This window comes from Canis lupus, chromosome X, assembly GCF_048164855.1.
Source record: "Canis lupus baileyi chromosome X, mCanLup2.hap1, whole genome shotgun sequence".
Lineage (NCBI taxonomy): Eukaryota > Metazoa > Chordata > Mammalia > Carnivora > Canidae > Canis > Canis lupus.
In genome coordinates, this window is record NC_132876.1 from 27,497,011 (window position 1) to 27,524,281 (window position 27,271).

The window sequence follows — 27,271 nt, forward strand, 5'->3', positions numbered from 1 at the left end:
TAGCTGGGAAGCCGGGAAGGAGAAGGCGACTGTGGGCGTCGCCGCCGCCCTTCCCGGAACCGGAGCCAAACTCCAATAGGGCGCCAACGCCTCCCTCTTAAGGTTCACATCTGGCGCGGCCGTGCAGAGGTTGGCGGCCGGAGAGTTCCTGCACGCGAGGCACCTCAAGTCCTGGGCATGCCCAGTAGGACTCCTAAGGCTCCCGAAGCGAGTTTCTGGACATGCAGATTCCGCTTTTCCGCTTTTTAGAGGAAGCTGAAGAGGGTGGGAAAGGAGGGATGCGGGGCTTGGGGCAGCGCGCTGAGTTCTCCCGGGTACGTGCCCTCCCGCCCCGCGGGGTGAGGGGCGGAGCCGGTTGCGGAGCCCGGGGACCCGAGCAGCGCGGCAGGGCGGGCGCTGAGCTGGAGCGCTGCCCCCTGTCCCCGCCCAAGAGGACTTTGTCAGTGCTGAGCTGACGCGCCGCCAGGAAGCTGCGGGGGGCGGCCCTGGCGCGCTGGGGTCACGCCATCGGCTGGTGGCACTCCGCGGTGCTCTCACACAGACGGACGCGAGCGAGCTTGCGGGTCACTCACGTACTCGCGGGCTTGGCTTTTCTGGAAGGCGGGGAGAGGGGGAAAGGAGGAACCCAATTTCCCTGGCTCCTCGCTCGCTTTTCTCTTCTTCTTCTTCTTCTTTTTTTTTTTTTTTTTTTTGTTGCCAAAGTTATACTGGCAAGAGACTTCAGATTCTTTCTAAGTCAGTCCTGAGGCTGATCACAGCGCAGCAGTGATCACGCTCCTTTGTGTGTGTGTACGGTGTGTGCCCGCGCGTTTGTGTATGTCATGACTATGAAGCACCGTCCCAGGTTGATCTTGGGAATGACAAACACTCCTCTGAACCTCCTACCTCACCTAACCCTCGGAGGGGGGCGGAGAAGCCAGTCATGAGAATCCCCAGGCCGGAAACTCATTGTGGCACAAAATCTAAATTTTGTTGATCCATATTTCCTTCCTCTGCTCCCACCTCCAGCTTTCTCCTTCCCTCTCTCCATCCTTTAACACCCTACCCTGATCTTTCTCATCTCTCGACTTCCTTTCCTCTGCCCGTTACCTGCTCCCTCGGCCCTCCTCCTCCTCCTGCTCCTCCTCCCTCTCCCCATCTCAGCTGCGGCTAAAACCTGGAGTCTTGGGGAAAAGGGAAAAAAAAAAAAAAAACCCTCGGCTGTAGAGCTGTCAAACCGGGCATGCTCAGTAGACAGGGCAGGTTTTTTGGTCTCGAGTAGCGGAGAAACATTTTTTGCACCACCGCTACCAGCCTTAGAGCGCGGCGGCGGCGGCCACGGCAACATCAGCACTGCCATTCGCCGTGCAGACGCCCCGCACCCGGGAGCGCGGCGGGCTCCGGCTCAGCCCGGAGTTCACCTCCGAGTGCCCCGGGGGCTGAGCTCACCCCTTCTGCTCGCACACACACGCACACTCTCTCTTTCACGGACACTCACGCGTATACACACTCTCGCACACACACACGACCCCGGGCGCAAGCACCCTCCTGGCAAGGATCGTCCGCTGGCGCGGCGATAGCCGGGTTCGGTCCCTGCCCCCGGCGGCTGCCGGCTGAGAGCACCGCCGCCGCCCGCCGGAGGAGAGCGATGCGGGGGCCCAAGCGGCAGCTCGAACACTAATGTGGATTTACAGTCGTTTCCCGCAGGAACCGGCCGAGACGCCTGAAGTCCTGGGCACCGGCGGCGCCCGGCGGGGCTGAGCACCTGGCAAGGGGGCGGGGGACCGCACCTGGGGACGCCACCGAAACTTGCGCCTGGACTAGGTAGGTGCGTTGCTCTCGGCCCTCACGTCCTTCCCTCCGGCTCGCGGCCTCCACCCCCACCTCCCACCCCAAGGACTCGGGCGAACTTCGCCCCGAGGCTGCGGGCGACGGATGGCGGCTCCGGCCGTGAGCCACGGGCTGCGTCCGCTCTGGGAGTTCTGCCCGAGGTAGCAGAAGCTTTGCTCCTTCTTCTCCCGGCCTCCGCGGGGCCCGGGGCTCTGGACCACCCGGGGAAGGCGGCAGGTCGGCCTCGGTCTCAGTTCAAGCTTCCAGCGGGCCCTGGGGGCGCTGCCTTCGAGGGCTCGCTGGGCTTTTCTGACGACACTTTTGCCAACCAACTCCTCCGGTTGTGAAAGGGGAGCCCTCGCCTCGGCTCTCGCGCTCTAACAAGTGGACCTGGGCGCTGGGAAGAGGGGGGCTCGGTCTGAGAAGAGGCAAGGGGCACCTCTTCTCCGGCATCCCTCGCACCTGGAGCGTTCGCCCCGGGCTCAGCCACTTGCGTCCCGCTAGTGCCACCTCTCCAAGATGCCCAGGGGCTAGGACGCACTTTAGTACCTGTTTGCTTCTGAATTTTTCTTTGAGCCTCACTTGGGGAGCCCAGATTCGGGGAGGGGGGAACTCTAGAACCTCCTTCTAACCTACGCCGTCCGGGGCCCCACCCGTTGCGTCGTCCTATACCCCAATCTTTGTCAAAAGAGACAGTCATTACGCAGTAGTCGGTGTTCTGGGAGCCGTCGGTGTTGGCTTTAACCACGCGCTCAGCTGCGCGGGTTTGTGTGGTTTTTTTGCATTTCATCCTGAGACGTGGGCCCGGGAATCTAGCAGCGGCCAGTACCTCTGCGGAGCGCCAAGTACCCTCTGGGCATGCTTGGGGAAATAGAACCTCACTTTCTTCCACTCCACAAGGGGCGGATCGGCAATTCAGTTTCAGGATGCTTTTCCTAGAGGTGGAGAAGGGAGACTGTTAGCGCGACTTGGTGAGTGGATTTGTTTGCTGTCAGGAGTGTATTTAAACATTTCAGCAAACCCAGTGGAGCCAGTTGTTTACAATTGCGGAGACAGACGATCTCACTCCACTAGTAGATGTTGTCTCGACATCTATTTCGCCACCGGGAGAGTAGGGGCGGAGGCGAGGTCTGGTTTGCAGCTCCTGCTTGCCGTCGGCAGCTTCAGCTTCGGGCTTAGCAGATCTGCATCATTGCTCGGTGATATGCTAATATGCGTAGGAAAACTCCACATTTTCTATATGAAGCAGTTGGTCCGGAGCTGCCTGAACTTCCCGTACCCCCCACCCGCAATGTGAATCCCGAGACGTATTTGAGGTGGCCCAGAGAAACACGAAAAGAAGTTTCTGGTGCTATAGAAGGGCAATTAGTAGCCATTCGGTTTTAGAAACCAAAAGGAAACGAAATACCCCAGTGGACTCTAATACGTACTGTTTGATTAACATTTAATTGATCACCTTTGTGGTAAGTAAGGGTCACAGACAGCTTCCTGGAATTTTAGGTTGTTGGTTTTATGATTACAACTAACCAGGTACTGTGAGAATCAGTCGCTCGCTACTCAACCTGTTTGGGAAAGACATTGCATATGTCTGCTCTGTTATTATCTTTTGGCTGAAATATCCTAGTTCATCTTCTTAGTCCAAAGACTTTCGTTTTGGAGCATAGGGGACTTAAGTGCTGCCAAGAAAGTACAGTCTAAGAAGGAAAGGTTTCTTAAAATTATTATTAAAAGGAGAGCCACAGCTTTACGTGATGCTCCATGATTACCCAGCATTTGCTTGTTTGCTCAACACCCCCTTTGCTCTTCATATCTGCATTGTGGGGGAAAATGAATTTTTAGAAGACGTAGTATGCCCCTTAAAGTAAAGAACTGGAAAAGCAAGATCCTAGCTTTTCCATTTTGGTCGAAGTTTATAAGACTTTTATTGGGTGATGTATTAACTAATTTACTATTGCGAAGTTTTATTTTTTTTTAAGGGAGTTAAAAGCTTTCAACTATGCCCAAGTAATGTTGGAACCTTTTAATGATAATGAAAGTCACAAGACACATTTGAAAAGGAGTTCAAGTAATTTCCAAAATGAATCCGTGCTTTAAATGTTAGTTGGAAGTTTTCAGATTGTCCCCCAGAATGTTTTTGATAAACAGGTGTTTCTGGAAAACAACTCTACAAAGAAATTTTAGCATTTGCGTAATAAAACTAACAGAGTCTAGTCTCTAGAACAATGCCAGACACAGTAGAAAATGAGTGTTTTTAATACATGAGTTAATATTTACCATTAGTTCTAGGTCCCAATTGTGAACATTATAATATATAAGGAGGCTGAAGGAAAGAAGGCTTTGTAGAATCATTGTGCTGTAAAGGTGATTAAGTGAGACTCCAAATACTCAAACATATAGGAGTGTTAGAAAATAAAATCAGGTTACATGTAATTATGGTCTCATTCAAAGGCCTAATTCAACATCCAAGTCCAAATACCCTAGAAGTCTCATAGTTCCAATTCAGCTATGATATGTTTAAATAACACTGACATAATCATAGTTTCCTTTATAGTCATTGTACCTTTCTGATGCCTTTCATACAAAGATTCTTGCTGAAGCAGAACAGCTCAGTATTTAAGATTATTCTGTACAATATTACTTTAAATCATCAAACTACAAAATATTCTTTTGACATGTTGCCTCTGAACTTTATTTTCCATGACAATCTTAAAAACTTGGAAGTAGTAAGAAGGTTCAGTAGTAATTAACATAACAGATTTTTTTCTACTCTGTGTTAAAGATAGCCATTAGAATCCATGTAATTTTTGCTTGAAGCTTGTTTTTCCCAAAAGTCCATCGGTTTCAGTTTTTAGTTATCAAATGTTTAGTATAGATTATAGTTAATAAATCCCCTAAGGTCTCCCAAACTATTTATTTATTTATTTATTTATTTATTTATTTACCCACCCACTGACTGACAGACTGACCTGAGGTCAGAAGAAGAGCACTACTTTGCATGCTCATATTTTATTTTAATGAAAACAAAATTCTTATAGTACATACTAGTTCTCCCACCCATGCACACACACAATCTCTAAAGAATGCCATGCATCATATATAAAACATATATAATAATTTTACTAAAATTTTATATATATTTTTAAATTCCTGTGACTTTACCCTCAAACGTGATAATCTGTGCACACTTAAAAAGAAAAGAAGTTACCATTTGGAATAAAGGTTTGAACTGGATTACTAGCACAACTACAGGCAGATTAAATGATGAAGAATATTGTAATAAAGAGTATTTGGCATTTCTGATCAACAGCATATATCCATAGCCAGGAATGTAGCTGCTGATTTAAGAAAAATGAAATCTTAGAACTCTTTCCATATACAGTAAGTGCTTTAAATCATCTGCAGATTCTGTGTATTAGATTAAATCACTATTTTGAATGTAGATTACAATTATTTTTCCTTCCCCTAAAAGGTAAAACATTCTGAATCCTGGCTTTCTATGATATTTCTATTTCTTTCTATTATCCTGGCTTAATATATTTATTTCTTTCCGTTTTCCATTGATTTTTTTTAGAACTGAGAAAAGTAAATATCAGATAGAACCAGCTACAACCATGCTTAGTTAGAAAACGTTTCACGCAGCTTTGATTATTCCCGATAACCTTGATGGTCCAACTATAGGTGTCTCTTCAGTATGTGGTACTGTGTTATGACAATTATGTGATGTATAGAGATTTCGTAGTTTGCTAGATGCATGGTGGTACAATTTAGCAAGGCCAACAAAATTGCTTACATTTGGAACCCATGAAAAATAAGGCTGAGGAAATTGGAATTTGATGTCATAAATTGAAAATTATTGTATAACAATATTTATATCAATTGTATTGCTAACATTTTTGTGTATAATCAAAGTAAACTAATTTTAATTGGAGATAGTAAATATTTTTATGGTTGATGTTGGATCTCTAATATTTAAAAAACAATATTTTAAAGCCTGATAAATAAAGCCTGTTAAATTCTTATGTAACTTTAGGACTCATTTCTAGACCTGGAAGTATAATCTTGGATAATTTACAATTGAAAAAAAAATCGGACTTTTACTTCCTGTCCAAGCCTCTACTTTAGGTAAACAATAGCATATGGTGAAACATGCATATATGCCAACTAAACACTATCTCTTGGATGATGTTTTCAATGTGATGTAATGACTCTGAAATACTGGGTTCTCCATTCCCAACCTACTTTAACTGTGTGAGTGGAGAAGATAATTGGAAAATGGGTTAAATAATCTCTTTTCATGTTGGTGGAGCACCCCCTGTGAAGCTCTTACTCTGAGCCTTCATACCTGTGTTTATGGTAGGTATGTGCCAAGATTAGTATTTTTTTTCTGGGTTCTTATGACAGGTCTCTATGGCTCTCTCTCAGATATTTGAGTGAAAAGTTCAGTCAACCATCCAGCTGTTTGAGTTGATGCAAGCAAACATCTGGTTGGTTGAGAGAATTTTTTACTTAGTCCCTGGATGTTTGGAGTCGTTTAACAGGCTGATGAATCTTAATATCTATGCTGAGAAAAGAAAGCAAAAATAAAATGAAGCACTTTAAAATAATATAGAGTACCTTAAACACTCTTGGATTACTATAAAATATATAATGAACTATGTGCCATTCTGAATCTACAGCGTTCTATGAAATGTGTAAGGAGATGTTGCTTGCATCCCTTAGCAATTACAAAAACAGAAACACACTGGCCTTTTCAACAAGCCAGGAGATTAAAAACTTTAACTTCAATTCTACCTCCCCCCTACGCCCCCACTACTGATTCATCCGTTTAAAGAAATCAACTTAAAGAGTTTGATATGTTGGCTTCTTACAATTTTCTGCACCTCATTTCCCACCAATTCTTCTACTGCCATGGAAACTAGACGGGACAGACAGCTGGGAGTCACTAATTCAGGATGGGAACCTGCTTGTTAATTTAATTTCATGCCAGCCTATTGGTCCCTGAAAGTAACCGTAAAAGGCTGGGGAATTAAATTTGCGAGCAATAAATGATTAAACAGAACAAAAATCAGTGCCATCTCTGTCATTTTCCTGAAGATCTTACTGCTTACCCTTTTTGTCCCCTACTCAACCAGATCTTTCAAAATAATCACAGAAATAGAGGCTTGATTTGTGCATTCCTGTTGGTATTTATGTGTGCTACAGAGCGTTTTTGTTCTATGAGGACATTCACAGCTGTAAAATAGGCTCATAATAGCTATTATATTAAAAAATATGTTCTTTCAAATTATGATTTTGTAGACTTTGAAGAAGCCTAGTTAGCAATTATAGTAAAGTTAAATATAAGTGATGCTTGAATTTTCCAGTAGGATTGGTTATTTTTCCTTTCCAAATATGAAAACAATTTTATTAAAATATCTATGCCCCAGTTGTTTTTTTTTTATTACAGAGACCAAATGGATTTGAAAACATTTATTTGAAATCTGTAAAACACTCATTTTACCCGTCACCATAAAGCATACTGATTGTTTTAATTTTAATTGACTAAGTTGTCAGTTGATAAGTAGTCAACAATGAGGAAATTGCCTTTTAATGTTTCTCATATTCTGTTGTAACATTTTTGTGGCTGATTATGACTTACAAAATTGAATTTTGGAATCACAAATTCTAATATAAGCTGAATTGCAATCCATGTTAAGCTTTTTGCAATATTATCAGCAATGGGTCCTAATAAACTAATATTTTTTCCTGAGAATTTATGGCTGTAAACAAATTTCTATATTATTGCTAAGAGTGATTCCCAAAAAGGATTTTGGTGATGAAAAAAGAATGAAGTTCTGTATTTATATGTCACCAGGTATTTTTGTTTTAAAGTGACTAGAATTTCAAAATATAAATATCCCAGACAGAATTTTTAATGATAGAATAAGCTGGAAATTTATAATGTAGGAAAAATTATATTTTTACATTTTAGTGAATATTGATAATATTGGTATCTAGCTGTGTGTTATTGAATTGCATATATTTTGATTATTGGTTTATTTTTGGTACTTCGGCCATAATGGTGTAATATGAAAATAGCTGAGTAAAATGTGAAAAATTCAGTCAATCATCATTGTTGAACATATAAATTTCTAGTATCTATCTGTGTCCTATCTTCTGTGTCATGTCCATTTCTTCTAGCCTTTGAGCAGATGCATGGCATTTGGATGTACAATGTAAAATAGTAGTCAATCATCTAGATGGTTCCAAATATCTGACCAATGAATTTTGGCTATTCATCTAAATAATGTTCTGGTGTTATCACCTTAGTTTCCCTTTTGAAATTATCATATATTTACTTTTCAACTGTTTTCCTATTTAGATGAAAAGTATTGTGAATATTCAGGACGAGGATGCAGTTATATATATAAAACTTGTAGAATCCCTATATGGTTATATCAAAGGAAGTCCATTTTCATTTTAATGTTTGGAATTACAGTTTAATGTTTTTAGCTGCCTGTGTGAATGAGGATTTTTAAAGCAGCCAAAATAAAAGTACATTACATACTTTGGGGAAAATCTGATCACTGGCTGAGGTCAAGGAGAAAATTTCCCAGTTGCATGGTTTTACATAATTGGTGATTCTAAGTGTTCATATTAACTTCTTATGCCTCTATCTGGTTTAGACACCTGTCAAAGAGAGGGTGCCAGATTAGGTGGTCAATTGGCTTATTAGATATTATAATCCCTGTGTCCCAGCTGTATATAGACATTTTAAGAAAACTCTTCAGTTGTTCAGAGAAATTAGAAAAAGATACTGCAGATGGCCTATCTCAATAATCCACGTTTTTTTCAGGTACATTTAAAATTAAATGTCCTAAGAGATGATTAATTCAGGGAAGTTATTGATAATGAACTCATCGTATGCTACACATCCTTTGCACCTATGATGATGCCTTATTAAAGGTGTCTCAATCTTGCTAATTACCACCTGTGTTTAAATATAGAGGTGTATAAATACACTACAACCACAGGGTGACTGGAAGCCTTCTAAATCTGAAATGTTCCTAGCTAACTCAATTCCTATCAACAGAATGTTTCTGATCAACATTTTGAATTTATACTCCATGAGTTACCCCCTTTAGCATTAATGATTTTATTTTTTTAAAGCTGCTCTGCTTAATTGCAAGCATTTGAGTGATACTGATGTGTGATCTCCTGCTCTATTAACTAGCCCCAAAATATGTTTGTGTTTATGTGTGTGGGGATGGAATTTTTTTCTAAAGGAATATTTATCAAATACTATATGTACATTTTTATATGGATTTTGCAAGTATCATTTACAGAAACGTACATCACTTATTTGCTTACTCAATGCTTAAAATGAGTATATCTTTGTGATTGTGACTCATTAAATGTTTACAGCTCTAAGCAGTGTAGGGAAGCATTGACATCATTGCTATGCAAGTCAAATAAGAAACTCCTTTTGGAAAGATAGTATTAATTTCACTAATGAGATCTAGTGATCTCTAAGGGAGAAGGCTGTGCAGTTGATTGGCCATTGATACCTATAGCTTAGATTTGAGAAGACTCTTGTACCTTGAAATAGCAATAAAAATCACTCTCATTTCTTCTTCTTTCCCTTTTTCTTTTTTTCCTTTCCAAGAATTGAGGTAGTGCATAGGGTTATGAGAAAGGAAGCTCTGGGACACTGGTAGTGATTAGCCTTTTTATTCTTTTTCTAAATCTGACCATTTCTTTGAGTATCCTAGAGAATTATAAGTGTAATGTAAAATATTATTCTTTGTATTGTTTTTGGCACATACAGTCTCTCAATGATCTTGAGTAGAAGCTAAAATAATACACTGATTTCCTAGGTTGTTATTCTTTATTACAGATGTACTCTGTGCATATATCCATACATTGTTGGTGCATTTGTGATTTATCTTTCACGTTTAGTGTAATAAAATGTCAACACTTAGGTGTGACACCATTTATTTTTGGTTTCAAACCCATGAAGCGTTAACACAAGGGTGTTACATTTTTTTCATTGTTTTGTTCTTTTCTCATATTTGAGATATTGCCTTGATGAAACATTGGACAACTTGTGAAAGTGAGGTAATTTTAATGTAAACAATTAGAATTCAGTGCAACAGAAATATTTTAGGAGTAATTCAATCTAGAATAGACAAAATTTTAACAATATATTTCTGTAAAACGTGGAATAAAACATGTTTAAGAAAATGTGTAAAACAGGAATAGATGTAGTGAGAGAACACTGGTCCTGGGTATTTAGCAAAATACCTGGAACTTCTTTGTTGTAAGAAAGGCAGAAAAAGAATGACCTTTATACAGACTTCAGGGGCAATGTGTGATGAAGTGTCAGGTCTTCCACAAAGACTCTATAGGTCTCATGGACTGTCCTCTTCTTTTACTGAAGACTTCAGTATTACATGGGTTTGATTATATATCATAAAACAGTCTTCATGAAGAAAAAACTTGATCTGTTCATTTCTTCATTCATTCATTCATTCATTCATTCACCAAAACTTTTTAAAAATGCCTCTGCTTACCCAATGATACAAGGGCACTTTAAAAATTTAGATTCTAATGGAGAAGGCAGACATATATGCATACTATTGTCATGTAATAGATGCTCTAGAAAAGGAATTAGAATGCTCTGGATGCTCAAAGGTAGATATAGTTAAGTAAAGGATGTGTCATTTGAATTGGCTTTTAAAGAATAGCTAGGAATTTTTTAGTTGAGAGAATATGGGGAACCACATTCCACATGGGAAAGGATTATGAAAGGGCACAAGGCTAAATTAGTAATGGAGAATACCAACCCAGGATAGTAGAGTTTCATTTTATTTTCTATCCAGATTGGGGAATGGGGTTGGGGCTAATGTCTATTTTATATCTTTCTATGTGCCTGACACACAGAAGATGCTTAGTAGATATTTGGTAAGTGAATGAATGTATTAAGATTTTCCTCCATGGAGAGTTGTACTGGAGAATGGTGGTTTTTCTGCTGTTTATCCAAAATCATACAATGTAGTATGTTGTAGCAGAGTCTATAGAATTAGATGAGGGGCTTTAAAGTGAGGGGACAGGTCACCAACTTTGGTTTTTTAGAAAGATGACACCTATATGAAGAATGGATTAAAGTGGATTAAGAGTAGTAGCAGTGAGACATCGAGAGACTATGTTGTAACTGTGAGCAGTTATGAGGATATGAACTAAGGCAGTGACAGTAAGGATGGGGGTGGGGAATTCGAGAGCCATTCATAAAGTAGCCTTAGTGGGACTTGGAAAATGAAAATATTTAGAGGGTGAAGGAGGAGTGACTTTGAGACTTTGGCTTGGGAAATTAGGTAATGCCATTAAGCAATATAGGGAACATAGAAGAAAAAGTCAGTTTTTGTGGGGATAACGAGGTCATGTTTGGATTTATTTAATGTAAGACACCATCTAGACATCCAGATGGAGATGGTTTGTAACAGATGGAAATTACAGATCTGAAGATGAGGTCTGGAGGTAGATATTTGTGTGTCATTGGTCAATGTAGTAGTTGAAATCATAGGAATAGGAAGGGAAGTTCTCCTAGGGAGAGGGCATATAGAGTAAGAAGAGTAGCAAGGGTGAAATCTTGAGAAACACTCAAGAGGTTGGTGAAATAAAAGAAGCCTTCAAAAGAAAACAAGTCAGATTAAGGTCAGAGAGGTAAGAGGCAAACCAGAAAATAATGAAGTAGAAGCTAGGGGAGGGAAGGATTTTATTTTTTATTTTTTAAAAGATTTTATTTATTTATTCATTCATGAGAGACACAGAGAGAGAGAGAGGGGCAGAGACACAGGCAGAGAGAGAAGCAGGCTCCATGCAGGGAGCCTGATGTGGGACTCGATTCCGGGACTCCAGAATCACGCCCAGGGCCAAAGGCAGGCGCTCAACCGCTGAGGTACCCAGGCGTCCCAGGCTGGATTATAAATCCCATCTAGACAAATGCATGAAAAGATTATTCACACAAGGAAATAAAAATGGCCAATAAACGTGAAAAAGGGTGATCAATAATAAAAATAAACATGAATTAGAAACAAAAACAAGGGATTTTTTGTTGGTTTTGTAGGATAATGCTCAGTGCACTTGCTCAAGTCCCATATCTTAGAGTCCTTGATTCATCTTTTTTCACACCTGGCCTCCAATCAATTAACAAATGTTGACCTTCAGACTATGTCCTGTCTGAAACATTTTATATTCCTTCATTATTAATACCTTAGACCTAACAACTATCATCTCTCACCTAGAATACTGAAATAGCCTCCTAATTATGCCCTTACCTACATTTTTGGCCTCTGTAGTTTTCCACATAACAACCAGGGTCATCCTTTTATTTTTTTTTAAGATTTTATTTATTTATTTGAGAGAGAGTGAGCAAGAGAGAGAAAAAACAAGAAGGGGGGAGGGAGAAGCAGACTCAACACTGAGCAGGGAGCCTGATGTGGGGCTTGATCCCAGGACCCTGAGATCATGAACTGAGCTGAAGGCAGAAGCTTGACCAGTTGAGCCACTCAGGCACCCCAGGGTGATCTTTTTAAAATATAAATAAGATCTTGTGATTTTCTCACTCTTTGATCTCCAATGGCTGCCTTCTTCTCACACTTAAAATACAATTTAAAAAATAATTTTAAATTGTTTACTATTGCCTACAAGGCCCTATATAATTTGGTGTCTGTTGGGCCTTTCATCTTACTATTTTATCTGTCAAACTTTGGTCATAACATTCTAGCTACACTGTCCTCCATTTTGTTCCTTTAACATGCCATGCATTTTTATTTCTCAAGGCCTTTGCAGTTGCCATTTCCACTGCCTGAAATGAATTTTCTCCAAGATTTCTGTAAGCTTACTTTCCTGCTTCATTCAGATCTTTGATCAAATATTCCTTAACCATAGAAGCCTTCTTGGCCATTCTATGTAATGAGTCCTGTCATGATTCTTCATTTTCTTTGCCTTTATACACTTCTATTTTCCTCTTATTACTCATCACTACCTGACATCACACTGTATTTTTGTTTATGATTTATCAAATCTACTAGCATATTAGCTCTATGAGGGTATGGGCTTTGTGTCTGTTTTCTTCACTACTGCATCCATATCACCTAGCATAGTGCCTGGTACATAGTAGGTATTTAATAAGTAGTGATTGAATAAATGCATGAATATAAGGACATGATGAAATGTTAGTTGGTATAGATTTGGCAGTTTGAAGCAAAAGCCTTAAAAATGCTTATATCCATTTGACCCAGTAATTCTACTTCTGGGAATTTTTCCTAAAGAAATAATGCAAAGTGCAGAGAAAGCTTTATTTGCAAAGATTTTCACCAGAAATTATTTGTAATAGTTGGAAAAATGAAGGAACCTAAATGTTCAGCAAGGGAATTGCTAAGTGATTTATGGTACATCTAGACAATGTAATATTTTATGGCCATTAAAGATGATGTTTACAAATATTTTACGATAAAAGGAAAATGTTTATGTAAGAAAGAAAAAAAAGACTGGAAAATCAAGCACAAAAGTGATTATGTGTCTTTGGAGGAGATGGGTATTAGGTGATTCTTTTTCCTTTATACCTTCTGTATTCCCAGATTTTCTACATTAAGTCTGTATAGCTTTCATTGCCAAAAAATACATTTACAAAACAAAGAGGAAACAAAAACCACAAAAATAAATATTGCCACCTTAGATAGAGGTAAGGTTTAGGTCATAAATAACAAAGAGGATAAACCTGTTCTTCTTGAGAGTGCTAGAGGGAGAGGAATATACCAATTGTTACTGGGACCAGCTGTTCTCTGGCTGCTTTGTTTTGAAGAGATCTACAGACAGGGAAAATAATTGAGATCCACTGATCCAATCTAGTTTTAGTCATTGGAGAACCAAGAAGCGCTGAGTTTATCCTGTCAGAATTTGAACAGGATGTTCAAGGGAGATTAGGCAAGTTAAGACTTCTTCATATTGCTGTGGAAACCATCAGCAATTTGCTTCATGTAAAACAGGAGTGATTACTCACTATATTTCTTCATGTCATGTAGTAAAAACAATTATGTGAAGTTAGACTATAGATTGCTTGGCTATTCAGCCACAGTCACCTCTAATGGAAAAGAAGAAAAATAGCATTGACAAGTTTTGGCAGGTCTCATCATTAGAAATGCCCATATTGCCAGAAAGAAAAGAAGCTGCAGCCAATAATGTAAACCTAGAAGTTCTCTAGACCCTGAGGAAGAAAGTGACGATACAGAGTGTTGCGGCATTAATTGTCTGAGAGCACTGATCATTGTAATGGGGAAACCGTCTCTGTTATTAACGCAGTTATTTTCTACAAGGTCTTTGAGTAAACGTCCCATTAGAAAAATAGCATTAGGGCTTTCAAAGTATGTGTAGCAATATATAAAGATATACGCATTAGTAAAATAAAGTGCGACCTATATGCAGCCCAAAGTCCCTTGAAAATAGAAAGTGTTAATAACTTGTTATAGTTATAATTAGTATATAATTGAATAATTATTGAAAACAAGTAAAAAATGGCCCGTTTCCTAAACAAATAAAAATTATACTTTTGAAATCCATCTGAGAAAGATATTCATCCCTACACACATATATTTATATTTTGATATATATGTATTTTTATATATGTATGTATTTTTTGAACCAGACTCTTAGACCATTCTTCTGTTCCTTCACCTTCATCTTATTCACTTCCTCTCCACATCCAATCTCAGATGATGGTTTTGTTTTAAGAGGCTGAGAACTGAAGGATGTAGAATATTATTCTCTACATAGGACCAAACAAGAGGCAGTAGCACTAATTAAAGTGTGGGTTAGATGAACTCTTAATGAGCTATTCAGATTTGACTTTAGGACCCTGCTTGCAGGCTCTAGCCTATCTCCAAAACCAATAGTCAGTACTGTGAGATGCATTTCTAACATTTGTGTATCCTACTGCTTTTGCCTCTGGTTTGCATTACTTGGTTGCATTCAATGATGGTCCTGTCAAGAATTCTTTTTTTTTTTTTTTCCTAAAGAGTAGCTAGCCCACATGAAGTATTAAGACAGTCAGTGGTTTCTTTTTTGGAAATGAATTCTTGAGTGAAATACAGAGGTTAAAGGTGAAGGAAGTGGTACATGTTTGAACTGGTAAGTGACGGCATAATAACCTGGGGTATCTTATATAGATCCATGTATGAACTGGCCTTTTCTAGTCATAAATGGGGAGCTATCTTCCTGAAGGCTTCAGTTTGAAGGCAGTTGAGAGGTAAGCAGAAAAGAGCTAAATCATTTCAAAGCCCTTGCTTCTCAGTCCTCTGTGTATGTCACCAAGGCAAAATGCTGCATATAGGGCAGTTTATTTTTTAAAGTACTTTTTGCTAACCTCCTTGCAGAATCAGCCTGATGGGTATGAAGCCAATTTCTACAGACTTGCTCTGGTACATGTGGCAGAAGAGCCAGAAATACTTTTTTGTAGTTTAGATGTAAGTACTTCCTGAAATGTCTTCCCTTGAAAGATTCTAACTTAGCACTATTATGGAACCACATGAACACTTGAGCAGAACTATGTTTTTTTTGAGCAACCATTAATGGTGATGAAAAATGCACGTCAGGCAATTAGATTGCAACTAATCAAGAGCAGCACTTCAGTCTATTATGATTTATATATAGTATATTGGATATTGAGATCATTAGTAATAATATAATGTTCTATTATTATCATTACAAGGTCACATTGATGATCTTTGTCAAAGGTGACAATAATGCTATTGACTTACATTTTAAAAAATTGCATTTAGATATTTTCTTCTGCCTTGATTTGCTGTGCAGAAATTTTTAATTGTTTGCCCTTATTACTGAGATTTTGCCTCAATATAAAAAGAATAAGTTTTGGGATTACTTGATTGATAAATTGGGGCCATAAGGTTAATTGAGTGCCAATCATAAAATATTGGAATACTAAAGTTTGTTTTCCCTTTTATTTTAGTTCAACACGCTGCCTTTTCTAAAATGAATTTTTTGAGACTTTTTTTGGTTTGTTTTATTTCTTTTTAATTTAAATTCCAGTTACCTAACATGCAATGTAATATTACAGTGTAATATTATTTTCAGGTGTACAATATAGTGATTCAACACTTCCATGCAACACCTAGTGCTCATCACAAGTGTCCTCCTTAATCCCCATCCCCTATTTCTTCCATCCTCCCGTCCACCTGAAATAGATTTTTGAAGAATTTAAAGCATAGCTTTTCTATATATGAGTGATATATGTTCATTATAGAAAAAGAAAATACAGATACACAAAAAATGAAAAGAAAATGTATTTTACATACATATATGTCTTTTTAAAAGCTAGACTCATGTAATTACTTTATAATGTGCTTTTTTATTTATCAATATACTGTTAACATTTCTGTGTCAATGAAATATGTATACACACATACATACGTGTACATATGTAGAGAGAGAGACATATGTCTCTCAAGTCAGGCGATATAGTGGGAATTTTGATAGGAAATATTTCCTGCCCCTTTGCCTAGTACCAAGTGTGGCCTATGGAGAAATATAGTTAATGTTATAACTATCATGAAGGAAGTCATGTGGGACATTAGACAAATGACTGAACTGAAAGTGAAGGGACCTAGATTCTAGTCCTGGCTCTGCCACTAACCACATATGTGACTTTGTGCAAGCCATTTAAGCTCTCAGTCTGTTTCTTTAGGTTTGTTTTGAGGATTAAATGAAATATGTATATGAAGGTTTCTGGTGAACTATAAAGAACTATTTTAGTATAAGAAATTTAAATTACTACAAATTATTTCTATTGGTGAAGACTCCTTGAAATTGTGGGCATTTCATCTCAAAATGAGTGGTATATTGAACAATAATTGAATACTATTAAATTGGGGCTGTCTTGTGGGTGAGAATCCCATAGCCCTCTAGGTATACTCATTGTTAATTTAAAAATTCTTAGCTATATAGTTAATATGATTGTTTGAAGTTTCAAGCAGACCTTTTAGGAGACTGACCCCATTATTCCTTGTGAATTGCAAAATGAAGTCTTATGTTCACAACCCCCATGCCTCCTCCCACCCCAACCCCTCATGCATCTCTTCCTTTCCCTCATAGAAGGATTGCTTTGGACCTGCTTGTACATATGTTTGAAGGATAATTTGGCCTAATTTGTTTACAGGAATTACAAGAGTGACCTTTATTCAGCTGTCTCCTTTCTGATTCCCATAACTTCTGGATCTATCGAGGTATGTGCATTCTACACTGAAATTTACTTGGGGAATTGAACACTTTGTTGTATAATGTGAAAAGAACGGAATGTTTCAGATATAATCAGTTCTATTCATTGAGTGTCATGTAAATGAAATACATTTTTTTAAACCTTTAAAAACCTATTTGGCCATGGTATAGATAAGTGTGTGTCTGTACTCCATAATTGTTAGTCTTTGCAAAATCAAATATGCAAGCTGTCCTACATATTTGAATGATCCTGTGACCTTTTCTGTAGACAGCTGCTAAAACTAAGAGACTCCTTTCCTAAGGGAAATATCTGCAAAGTACAAGGGAAGACAGTGGCCAGTAAGGATGTTTGAGAACCAATGGTTTGAGAACCATTTAATAGTTCTCACTGACGGCAAATAAGCATGGCATTTTTCCATATCAATGGAAAAAAATTCATTCAGAGAATTTTACTGACAAAACAAATATTTGCCTCCTGAAATGAATCTTTTAATTTTTTAGGAAAGTCTCAAGTAAAATATCTGTATTGATGTGGTATTGCATTCATTTATTTACCTTTCCATCCTTCCTTTCATCCATCCATCTACCAGTTTATATGCTCAATAAATACTTATTGCCCAACTACTGGGCAAAAGTTATTGTGCTTTTTATTTTGGTAAATGTGCCAAAATAGATAGAACTCACCTGGAATATTGAGAAAGCAATTGCTTTCTCTATTCAGTCCTCTGGTAGATGGAATATGTGAAAAAATGTGGCAAGATGGGGGAGACTTAGATTAATTAAAATCTACAGTTACCTGAAGGACTTCCCTCATTGGCCTTCATTCTTATTAAAAATATTGGTCAGTGTTCAGTACTTAGTAAGAAATAGAGAATATTATTTTTTCCTTTGCTACTAATATTTGATAGTGCTACACATTATTATTCAAATAAGATTACTCATCCCAACTTGTAAAAAAAATAAATAGAATGATCTGAATTTGTGATAAGTCTGTGGAGTCACTTGATGCTTTCTCTAAAGTATGTAAACAATGAAGTTATATAAAAATGAAATTGTTAAAATCTTGCAATTTGCTTGTCAATTGAAAAATACAGCACAAATACGTTAAGGGTTTTTTTTTTTTAATTGGGTTCCAGTTAATTGGAATTAGTCTGTAAAGGGAATTTTAAGTGGATTTGTCAGTTTTTTAAACTATGCATATAGTTCCATTTGCCATTCTTCTTGAGGTACTGCCTTTAGGGAATACTATAGCCAAAAAGTTGCAATCGCTATAGGGAAAAAAAGTATCAGAAAATAAAATGACAGATTAAAAATGAAACTTACTGAGGAAGTAAGATGAGATTTCTGCATTTTGTGTCATTTGTGGAAATAATGTTCTTAATTTGGGAATTGTAAGTCTGCCAGTTGTGTAATATTAACTGAGAGGTATTTTTTCATACTTAAGAAGACTTAAGTGTGTGAAAAATGAGTCTTCCTAACCTTAGGTGATTGAGTAGATCAGAATGGAGGAAAAATGCCTAACAGGCCAAAAGAATGCACACTTATGAAAATAATTGGCACTAAATATTTAAAAGGTTCAGAGAGCAGCTAGTTTTCCTCCCTTAGAGAGACAACATGGTATATGCTAGAAGAGCCTGTGCCTGTTAATCAGAAAATCTGGGCACTGCTCCTGGTCTTAGAATACTGCTGATATGGTCCTCCTCAGGTCATTTTCCACTCTGAGCCTTGGTTTTCTAGTATCTATAATAAAAACTTTGGATAGCTCTAATCTCAGTGTATGATTTTTAGAAAGTTAAGGATTCTTCTCAAGTGTGCAAAATGGAATCAAGATTGGCCATTAAGCTGGAATACACATACCAGTTGTTGTTAAAAAAGATTGCTGCTTGTTTAAGTGTCTTAGTGCATTAGTAATAGGGCTTTATTTATGTTTTATGTTAAAATAATTTTGTGTCCTAACACCACTGCCCCCCCACCACATACACACCAGTATTGGCATTATAATATATAGAGTCAAGTAGAAATTCAGTTAGTAGTCTTATTTTTCTCCTCGATAAAAATGCTTAACTTTGGAATGCTGATGTGTTGCTCTTCTGTAAATCTCTTGAAATTCAGCAAAACTGTATATTTCCTCCCTCTTGCAAGGTGGTCATTCAAGGTCAAGCATCTCTCTGTAACTTGGAATCAGCCAAGTGCATAACCTGATGAGTTCAGACTCCAATGCTTTCAATCTGGCACCCTTCATGAGCATTGAGTTCATAGTAAAGCATTTAAAATATATTCTTCTTCATCTACATATCACAGCAATAACAACCTAGGCACAGGACAGTGCCTGGGAGCAAATAACCACTTGGAGTTAATGATCTGAGGGGCAGCTGAAGGACCATTGACTCTTCCTAGTCAGTCCTTCATCCCTATAAAATGTCTATTCCTGAGATGGCAAGCCTTCAATAATTTTTCTGTCTCACATTAGATTGACTGGTGGCCATAAATAATAGCGTTTAATACATAATAATGAGATGTGGAAATGCAATAAAATATCAACAATTCTAGTACCTTACAGAGATGGCTATTCTGATCAAACCCAAAAGAAAGAGTGGTAAATAAACTTCATGAATCATAATATTTTAGAAGTGACTTTCCCCTTATTGATTTGAAATGAGATATAAGAATTCATATGGTTTAGGGGAGCAGTTCCCTTTTCTTTTTTGTTTCTTATTCCACTGACGAATGATCCAATATTAGAAATAATAAAAAATGCCTCTGACCTGCATTTTAAATGGATTTTTAAAATAGTTTATGTTCAGCTTCCCCCTCCCTTTTTGGCACTAGATTCAGCTTTTGAGATATGTATAGCTTTGAAATAATTAGCAAACACAATTCTACATTTTTTTTTTTTTAGTGGAAGAAGCATTTTTCACTGATTTACTACTGTGACAAACAAAAATTTCTGCAGTGTGCCAGGCATGGTACTAGGTGCTGGGGAAACAAAAACCAATAGGAGACATAGTCCCCAATCACAATCTCATGGTAGAGAGGTGAGGCCTGACTTGTACACAGAGAAATAAAATAACCAATTGTTATAGGTGTGGAATGCATATGAATTTATTTGCTCATGGCACTCATATATATTTTAATTAAAAATATTCACATATTGGAACCTACTTAATATATATAATCTCAAATAGCTCCCTACTCACAAAGTCTTTAGGAATCACTGGTCATGATAGACAGAGTGGCTCCCCGAAGATGTCTATGTACTAATCCCTGGAACCTGTGACTATGTTGCATCACATAAAGGGGAATTAAGATTGAAGATGGAATTAAGGTTGCTATTTAAAAAAAAAAAAAAGGTTGCTATTTACCTGACCTTAAATTAGGAAGATTATCCTGGTTAACTGGGTGAACTCATTATGATCACAAGGGGTCTTAAAAGTCTAAGAGGGAGGCTAAAGAGAGAGGACCAGAGAGATGACAGCTTGAGAAGAGCTTGGGCCAACATTGCTGGCTTTGAAGACAGTGGCCACAAGCTAAGGAATGGGGGTAGCCTCTTGAAGCTGGAAAGAGTAAGGAAAAGGATTATCCCCCACAGCCTCTAGAAGGGAGTGTAACCCTGCCAACACTTTTACTGTAGTCCAGCAAGATCCATTTCAGACTTCTGACTTCCAGAACTGTAAGATAAATCTGTGTTGTTTTATGCCACCAAGTCTGTGGTAGTTTATTATAGTGGCAATAGAGGACTAGTACACTGAGGTTTACCTGGTTCAGAAAATTTGCAGTAAAATCTCTAGTTAGCAGTCATGATTGCTGAAGGGCATGGTTTATTATGATCTTGGTGCACAGGGATATTTGACTAGGGACCATTTTTCCCCTGGATATGCATTATCAGGCCCCTCCTTTAGAAGTACAACCATTTATGAGATCTCTAAAATCCTACTGACAGTCTCAAGGAGAATATAGCCCTCTTTCTCTCTCCTAATATGGACCAATTAGGTCCCTTTATTTCCATCCCCTTGTCCCCCATACCTCTGCCTTGATGTCTAGGATGCAAAGTTCATGGATAGGTGAAAAGTAGAAAATTATCTTTCTTTCATGTGACCTACAGCAACAAGAAAGATATAGGCACTACTATCCTAATAAATTATCCTGACATGGGTTTTATGACAAGTATAAAGTTGGGAATTGAATATAGTATGAAACAGGAGTCTCAAGCTAGTGGCATACTACTCAGGATCAGTCCTCAGATTTGTTTTGTTTACAACCCAGGACTCTTCTTTTCTTCTCTTTCCTCCCTTCTCCTTCCTTTTTTTTAATGCTTATAGCTTGAGTGTACCCTGTTTCATTCCCTGTGTCTGTTACCCCCTTCTATCTTATTCTTTGCTTACCTAACTCATGTGTTATGATCCTGGGCCCTATGCTATAGAGGTTCAGTGCATATGCTTTGAGGTGTAAGTAGATAAGATGATCCAATTCTGCCACATATTTGTACAACTTGGACAAGTAGATTAAATATAATCTTTCTAAACTTTAGTCCCCTCATCTTTAAAATGGGAATTATAACACTTATCATGATGAGCACTGAGTAATATATAGAATTGTTGAATCATTATATTGTACACCTGAAACTAATACTGTATGCTGATTATACTTAAATAAAATTAAATAAAATGGGGATAATAATTATACCTCATACTTCGTAAACTTGTGAGGTTTAAGATGGCATTTTGCACAATGATTGCATATAACCTAGTACATGCTCATAAAGATCAGCCATCACTCTCACTACTGTTATTGCCACAGTGAGAGCCGAGAGAGAAATTGCATCTAGTAGAAGAATGAGAATCAGGCATCTGAGAAGGCTTCATGTAGAAGGGAATGCTAGTATATTAGAGCCATTCTATAAGTGTGGACTGATAGGGGCTAGGAAACAGCAGTATAATCTGACGAACAAAAGGCAAAGATGGGCAGATGTTCTTAGCAAAAGAAGCAGTGGCACAGAAACATCCAATAGTCCTGGCCCCTTAGAGGAGCTATAGTCTTTCTATATAGGTAAAGGGTGATGTGGATGGTAAGTGTGAGAAAAGATGAGCCTGATGAAGAGGAACTTCTACTTCAAAGGAACATCTCCTTTCTCTTGCTGACCAGTGGTTTTATAAAGCTACTTGTAAAATTTTAAGTTTGGTTTACTACCCACTGAGCCTCTGTATTGCCTGAGAGCAACCTTGAAACTCACTTAGAGACTCAGTTTAAAAACCACTTCTAGGGGCACCTGGGTGGCTCAGTGGTTGAGCATCTGCCTTTGGCTCAGGTCATGATCCCGGGGTCCTGGGATCGGGTCCTGCATTGCGTTCCCATTGGGAAGCCTGCTTCTCCCTCTGCCTATGTCTCTGTCCCTCTCTGTGTGTCTCTCATGAATAAATAATAATTTAAAAATAAAAATAAAAACCATTTCTATAGGCATGGAGGAACTAGGAAAACATTTTAATAATCACATTTGTGATGTAGAAGGGTCACTCTGACTGGATGATGGGCACCGAGGAGGGCACTTGATGGGATGAGCACTGTGTGTTATACTATATGTTGGCAAATTGAAGTTCAATAAAACACACACACACACACACACACATAGACACATATCTTTTATATATATATAATAAAGAAGGTTCACTCTGGTGATAGTATAAAGGATAGATTGGAGCATGTAATATTGAAGGCCAGGGAACCAATTAAGAGACTGTTGCCATAGGCCAGATAAGAGATGATGAGGGTGGCATCCCATCCATCCAGGTGGCAGTTGACAATGAGAATAATGGTAGATGGATTTGAAGAATGATTCTCAAATTTGAGTGTGTATCAGAATCACTTGGAGGGCTTAAGTTGCAGATTGCTAGACCCTTCCCCCAAGTTTCTGTTTCAGTTGGTCTGTGGTGGGGCCAAAGAATTTGCATTTCTTTTTTTTTTAAGATTCTAAAAATGTATGTATGTATGTATGTATGTATGTATTTAGACAGGGAGAGGATGAGGGGGGGGGCATGCAGAAAGAGAGGGAGAAAGAATCCCAAGTAGACTCTGCTCTGAGCACAGAGCCCAATGTAGGACTGGATCCTAGGACCCTGAGATCATGACCTGAGCCAAAATCAAAAGTTGGACACTTAACTGACTGAGCCACCCAGGTGCCCCAAGAATTTGCATTTCTAACAACTTTCCAGGGGATACTGATGCCATTGATCCAGGGACTATACTTTGAGAACCATGAGATTTGACATATGCTAATAGGTGTGAGTCACTCATATGTAAGAAGTGAGAGAAAGATTCCTGGCTTGGGAGACTGGGTAGATGGTAATACCACTCAGTATTACTGAGATCAAGTTGAAACTGAGTTGAAAAAATTTCTCATGACCCTAGCTAAAAATCAGCTAAAAATCTTTAAACACAGTTTGTAATCAGATCCTGGGCCCTTTTCTGGATCTTTTGACCCTGTTCTTTTGTAGTGGTTTCTTCCACTCCCTCCTCAACCCTACCCCTACCCCACTCCCATTCATCTGCTTTGGTAGCATTCACTTTCAGGGAGTGAAAGTAAAGGTTTTGGCCTTGGTGGTGGGCAAATGGGGGCCATAGGTAAGGATAATGAGTTCCATTTTATACCTGTTGAGTTTGGGGAGCATATGGAACATCTAAATGAGAAAATCTCAAAAAAATAACTTAGGCTTTAGTTTTTGTTTATTCTTCATTTAAGAAAAGTTTATCTCCTTATTTCAGTTTGGTCATCATTTTCTGTTTATGAAAAATCAGAATAGTCAAGATATAGGTCCAGATGTCATTAGATTGAGTTTTTAGTGTATTTGCAGTCAATCCTTTAAGGATTTCTGAGTGTTAAATTTTCTCATGGCTGACAATCATCCTTTTTATAGTATAGATCAGTGAATCCAAAACATGTTCATTTTAAAATTCCCCTTGAACATTCCAGTGACCTAGCTTTCTCTACCACTTCACCAAAAAGAAGAATCAAAGTATGACAGAATATCCATGCTGTTAAGTAGGGGAGAGTAAGAGTATCATGTAGGTTTGCCCGTTTTTCTTTTTTTCTTTTCTTTTTTTGTGTGTGGCCTATTTCAGTAATGGTCAGATTTTCCACCAAAGCTATAAGCCATGTCTCTAAGTTTGAGAGTAGGCAAAGAAAAGATCTTCCAACAGGATAAAGTACCTACATGCAGTGGTAAGATGAAGAATAAAACAGGGCCTCTTGGGACGCCCAGGTGGCTCAGTGGTTGGGCGTCTGCCTTCGGCCCAGGGCATGGTCCTGATGTTCCAGGATTGAGTCCCATGTCAGGCTCCTGCGGCGGGCCTGCTTCTCCCTCTGCCTGTGTCTCTGCCTCTCTCTCTCTCTCTGTGTCTCTCATGAATAAATAAATAAAATCTTAAAAAAAGAAACCAGGGCCTCTTAGCCTTTAGAGGAGCAGTAGAAGTGGATACTAAGCAAGAAGAATTAAATTGATAGACTTGATTTTGTTGTGAGAGGTCAGTTGTACAGATTAAGCTGAACTTTTCTGACATATGATATATCCTTACAGATTAGGTGATAGATTGATAGATCAATAGATCAGCAGATCAATAATCAATAGATTAATAGATTGATGGGAAGATATGGATTCTCAATTAACTTGTCAGCTTATACTTCCATGAAACAGTAGTATCATCCTTAATACATGGGCAGAAATATGGTAAGATGATCAATTATAACCATTCACTGCCATAAACTTCCTTGAAAAGATGCATTTAACTGTGCCATCATTCTCTTTTGGATTCTACTGATCTTAGTGAGTGATTACATACTTGTGTTTTGTGGATAGGACAACCATTCATACATTTCCATCTGCAAGACACATAATGAATCTTAACTTGTAGATTGCATTCATTTTCTTGTAGCATTTAGCTCTGATCTTTTAAGGAAAATGGAAGCATTGCTCAGTTGATACTTATTCCTCTACCTTAGGGGAAAAAGAACACAGAAAACAACCATAAAACTGAGAACAAAGCCTCAGGCTTTTGCTAAATGTTTATAGATAAGCCATAATCTGAAATGCATACATATTTGCCAACAAGTTGTCCCACGTTAGATGTTTAGGAAATGGGTTCAGAGTTAATAGAAATGGCTCTTGTGGCTTTTGGAAGATCTCTCTGAGCAGATCTTCTTTAGGGGTGTTATTTCAACAGGGAATATAGCAAAGCATCTTTTGGGTGAGGCAAAGTCCAGTCTTCCATTTCACCTTAATAAATTTGAAATCACTATTTCTTCAGTCTAACTCACTTCCAAAGTATATTGAGAATGACTATATATTCTTTTTTAAAAAGATAGAAATGAAAAAAAAATAAACAATGACAAAAATTATGAAATAAGTACAAAGCAGTAATGTAATCCTGTGCCATGTAGTACACTATCTGAAGTAGCCAGGATCTTTTCTATAGGATAGATGTTGAATTGGTGACCTTCAAATATTGTCCTATTTTTGCTAGATGTCTGACAAATGTCAGATGAAACTATTCAACTTACATGATTTTAAATGGCTGTTTTCCAAGAACACATCAGTTACCTATTTTATCCCAGATTTATGTGTATAAGAGCCTGCGAACTTCAATTTTGAGAGATACACTTTAACTGACATAGCTGACTATCACATGTGTGATCGATGACTGATTTTGTTCTCCTCTTATGTGCAACATTTCTCACCTGGTTAAATGGGTGGGCATAATTCATAGTGTCTGATGTAAACCTTTAATGAGAAATTAATATAAACAGTACAAGTTTTCAGTGGCCATTGTAATTTTATTTAATTTTACACCCTGCTTTTTCAAAAGCACCTTGATTGATGCGTGAATATTTTGTATACTGTGTATGAACATGTAATAAAAGACGCGCTTATGGGCATGCCCTGATCCAAGCTTACATCTACATACTGTATGATGTGAGCACCATCTATGAATACTACTTTGCACCAAGCTTATAGTTTTTTTTTAAGTTTATAGTTTTAATCGCAAGAGAGCGCGCAAAGTTACTATTCACTTTACTGTTCACAATAGTTTGAGGAGGCAGAGGAAGGAGCTCAAAGAAGACTGGTAATTCTAAGAAAGGCTGATTTCCAGTTAAGTACATTTTCGTAAGTCATTTTGTCATTTGGTAAACACACGATGATTATTCCTTCAGACAGATGAAATATTCATTAGGAAGAGAAGTGAGGAAATCATGGTACTATTAAAGAGTAGCAAGGGAGTGGGAGACCTGTCAAGAACATTCTGACCCCAGAAAAAAGAAATCAGAATTGCCACAGAGAGGGACCACAAGAATGCAAACTTTAAAAAGGTTATTTCCATAAAGTCTGAGGAAATCTTGGCCTCCATTAAGATTTTTGTCCCTGAGAGCCTAAACTGTAAGTATGGTATCTGCTTTGTCTGCAGAATAAAAAAGAAGATCTTCGCTTAATCATTATCCTGGGAGCTGAACATCCTGCTACATTTGAATAAAAATGCCTACTTCATTACTGATGGGAACACAGAGTTCAGTGTACCAAATGATTTACAGTAGAGCTTACTGACAGGGCTACCTTATAAATGAAGAGGCTGTTTAAAGAATGCTAGTTGTTAATGTGTTTACTATCAAAGGACGTCATGTTGACAGCAATGCCCACAAATTCTAAGGAATTAACTAAATGAATGCTGTCTATTAAAAAAAAAACAGTTATGCAATACCTGTAGGTAAAATGGAAAAAGATGACGTAGAAAATAAGACTCTGATGTATCGGCAGTACCATCGTTGTTTTTTTTTTCTCTAGTGAAATCTCTTAAAAGTGATGAGAAACAGAGCTACGAAATAACTGAGCTGCAGAGGACCTTGAGAAATCATTTGCTTTAGGCTTTTGCTTTCAAGAATGTGAATGTCTACACAAAGGGTAAGGGAATCATGTCATCAGCGCTGAGCGTAGAATTCTTTATTTAGCAAATATATATAGCATTTATGTGTCAGGCACTGTTCTCAGTGCTTTATAAATATTAACTGGGCAAATCTGTCACAGCACTGATGTTTCCCCCCTTCTTTCTTTTTCTTTCTCCTTATTTCCTCTTTATATATCTTTTCCTGTTTTCCTTTTCCACTACCAGTTTCGTAGGTTTGCCATTGGCCCTCCTTAGCATTATTCCAGGC

The 27,271-nt window shown here is 38.2% G+C and overlaps 1 protein-coding gene across 3 annotated transcripts in view; it reads left to right on the top strand.

The window, feature by feature from the left end:
• The first annotated feature begins 517 nt into the window (after nt 1-517).
• TENM1 (teneurin transmembrane protein 1) overlaps nt 518-27,271 on the top strand; it is a 795,125-nt gene continuing 768,371 nt past the window's right edge. For 2 of the 3 annotated variants that reach the window (XM_072816872.1, XM_072816871.1), the window contains exons 1-2: nt 518-1,803; nt 17,021-17,087. The gene's annotated coding sequence lies outside the window, so the exon portion shown is untranslated. Of the gene's footprint in view, nt 1,804-17,020; nt 17,088-26,903; nt 27,021-27,271 lie in introns of all 3 variants that reach the window. The other variant, XM_072816870.1, reaches the window with a different exon arrangement.